The following is a 3,333-nucleotide window of genomic DNA, read 5'->3' on the forward strand; positions in this document are numbered from 1 at the left end:
TGGCTGTGTCGCCTGTAGCTGTGAGGATTTGGACAAGTTTTAATCGCCTTCCTACATTCTCTGAATTTTCTCATTAAATAATTACGATAGCTAATATTTATTTAGCACTTTCTACATGTAGGTGGGGCTCCAAATGCTACAAACCAACAATGCTTTGGGATGGCATCATTAAGCCCATTTTACAGATGAAGAGACTGAGGCACAGTAGATGGCAGTGTTCGGATTTGACTGACATCTAGTCTTCAGAGTCTCCATGTACGTCTGACATATAGAAAACAAAGATAATAGTTGCTGTGCCACAGAATTATCAGTTCCAATGTAAGTAACATAAATTAAAATGCCTGGGAGCTCCCTGACTTATAGTAAATGCCTATTATAAGAATTGTCACTGGAGCCCCTGCAGCCCAGCACTTCTTCCCTCTGATGTGTAATGGAAAATAATGAAACACTTCCACGTTGTCAACCTCAGAGGCTAGGAAAACCATTCCAGAAATTCTCATAAGATCTCTGGTTCCACTTTTACAAGCAGAGGCTGCAACAAAAAGAGCGAATGTCCAAGGTCACAGAGTGGCGCAGCCAGGATCAGAACCTGAGTCCTCATCTGCCTTTCCTCTCAGTGGGACACAGGATCCGACTGTGGCTGCTTGAGTTACATGTCCTGTGCCAAGGACCAGAGTCATATTTTTGCCACCCACTGCATGGCTTCCTCACATCAGGCAGCTGATTTCAGACAGAAAATAGGTCACACCTGAACATCTGGAGTGGACAGGCACAGGGGCTGCAGAAAAGCAATTCTTAACCACATTCCTCATCTCCGCTGTTCAGGGGAGAAAGCGGTAGTTTCACAATGGAGTTTTCACTAATGTGAAGCTTTTTCTCTAATGGGCTAGTAGTGGTGAAGAGTAAATCAAGTATGGGAAAGAATGCTTTTCCAGATCTCACCTAAAAATCTTAAAATCTGCTGTTGACCCACAGGTCGTAGCCGCTTGTCGCATGAAGCCACTTTTTTCTCTGTGCTCTTTCTTTTTCGTCCAGCATGTAACACAGAGAAGTAACAAATTTGATCTTAATGCAATAAGCATCTGTTGCTGTTTTTCGTTGTTTGTTGTTGTTGTTTGTTTTGTCCAAGACAGAATTTTTAGAAGGCAGCTGTCTTGAGAGACAGGGTGGTAGAAATCAGAAGAATGTGACCCTGCCCCTTTCATGACCCCTAGGGTGAGTCACTCCATCTAGGACTGAGCATCTGCCACTATACCTGGGACATGGTGACACCTGCTCCTGTAGTCACAAAAGGGGAGTGGGGGCCAGAGCCACCAGCCGGGGACCTGCTGAGTCACATGAACTGACATTAGTTTCTGTACTGGAGGGGATTTGAATGAAATTTTTTTTTCTTATAAAATAGATTCTCAGAATTCTTGTCTGCAAAGCAAGGGAGCTAGACTGTGTATGTCTCTGAGGCACCTTGTGGCTCTGACGTTGTGACATATATCACAGGGTAAAAAGAGAGAAGAACGTGGACTAGGGATCAGCACTCCCTGGGTGGGTGGGTGAGCTGGACTTTGGGGCCCTTGATGCTGGACTTCATCTAGCTTTGCCTCTTTTTAGCTGGTGACCTTGAGCAAGTAAGTTTCCTGACCTTCCTGCAAAGTTCTTCATTTGTAAAATGGAGATAATAGTAAATATTTCTGTAGCATGATTGTTTCTATGAAATAAATGTAGGAGTGAAACAAGCATATAAAATATGTTTATTTTCAAGCAAAGTAAGTATGTAAAAATACCTAGCACCATATTTGGCATAAAATTTGATAAATTTTTGACGCCTTTCGTGAGAGACGCAAACCACAAATTGCCTTATCTTGAAAACCAGGGACGTAGGGCTCAGGGGTCTTCTTCAAAGTCTCCTGTAGAACATTAACTATATCATGTGACGTTTCGTTATCCTACTTTTCTTTGGGGGGAATGAACAGAGCCACCTGCTTTAGTACCTGTATTTTAAAAAAGTACATGAAATGTCATGAATCCCTCTGTGCTTTTAGAAGAGGACCAGAGGCAGGGGGGTCATTTGGTTTGCTTAAACCCCCAGGTTCCAGAAAGAACTTGAGGTAAAGAGGTCAGTTGTCCAGGTGAAGATAAGGACTGTGCAAGTACACAAGAGGGGGTGCCATGGTCCAGGGATCTTTGTCCCTCAGGAGCTTTAGCGGTCAGTAAGAAATAGCAATGACCACTTTTAAGAATAAACAGACCCAGCTAAGCAAAGAAAAATGACATTTTCATCTGTAAAACAAAGAAAGATGGAGTTTTTCCAGCACGGGGTCTTATATAAGTTGAGAGAAATCAACTAGGAGCTCTTTATGTGATTTTTATTGATTGAAGAGTAAAGCAAAAGCTATAGCTAAAGGAGAAAGTTATAAAAAAAAAATAAAAAGCAAGGCTTTACAATTGGTTTAAAAATATTTTACTATACATTAACCTTCACTTATCAGAGGCACGGATCGCATCATGGCGATAAAGTTGAGATTTGGATCAGAGCATCACACTGACTGAGCTGAGTTGAAACTCATCCTTAGCTCCCCCCACACCGGGGTTACATCCCTTCACAGTCATATTAAAAAGGAGAAAGGATGTTTTTCAGTTATAGGTGTGTATGATTTTATTGTGCTTCGCCAATATTGCATTTTCACGAATGAAAGGTTGTGGTGACCCGGAGTCAAGGAATCTCTCAGTATCACGTTTCCACCATCATGTGCTCACTTTCATGTCAGATTTTGAAGAATGAAATATGAAGTGTGTCATTTGAGGGAATTCTCACAATACTTCCAACATTTTCATTATTATTATCTCTGTTCTGGTGACCTTTGATGTTACTATTGTCATTGAGGACACCAGGAACCGTGCCCATGTGAGACAGTGAACTTAATTGATACATGTTGTGTGTGCTCTCACTGCGCTGATAATCGGCCATTCCTCACCCCCCAGCCCCCATCTCTCTCCTCCGCAGGCCTCCCTACTCCCTGAGACACAATGATGTTGAAATTAGACCAGTGAATAGCCCTACGATGGCCTCTACATGTTCATGTGGAAGGAAGAATCACACATCTCTCTTTTTCAGTCAAAACCTAGAAATGGTTAAACCGAACAGACAAGTTGGGAACGCCAAGGAAAAGTTTTTGAGGGAAATTGAAAGTGCTAATCTAGAGGACACACAAATGATAAGGAAGCAAAACAGCTTCCTTACTGATGTAGAGGAAGTTTGAGTGGTCTGCATAGAAGATCGGACCAGCCACAGCTTTCTCTTAAGCCAAAATCTTATCCAGAGAAAGGCCCTAACTGTCT

This window comes from Otolemur garnettii, unplaced genomic scaffold, assembly GCF_000181295.1.
Source record: "Otolemur garnettii isolate 467f Iridium unplaced genomic scaffold, OtoGar3 scaffold00002, whole genome shotgun sequence".
Classification (NCBI taxonomy): domain Eukaryota; kingdom Metazoa; phylum Chordata; class Mammalia; order Primates; family Galagidae; genus Otolemur; species Otolemur garnettii.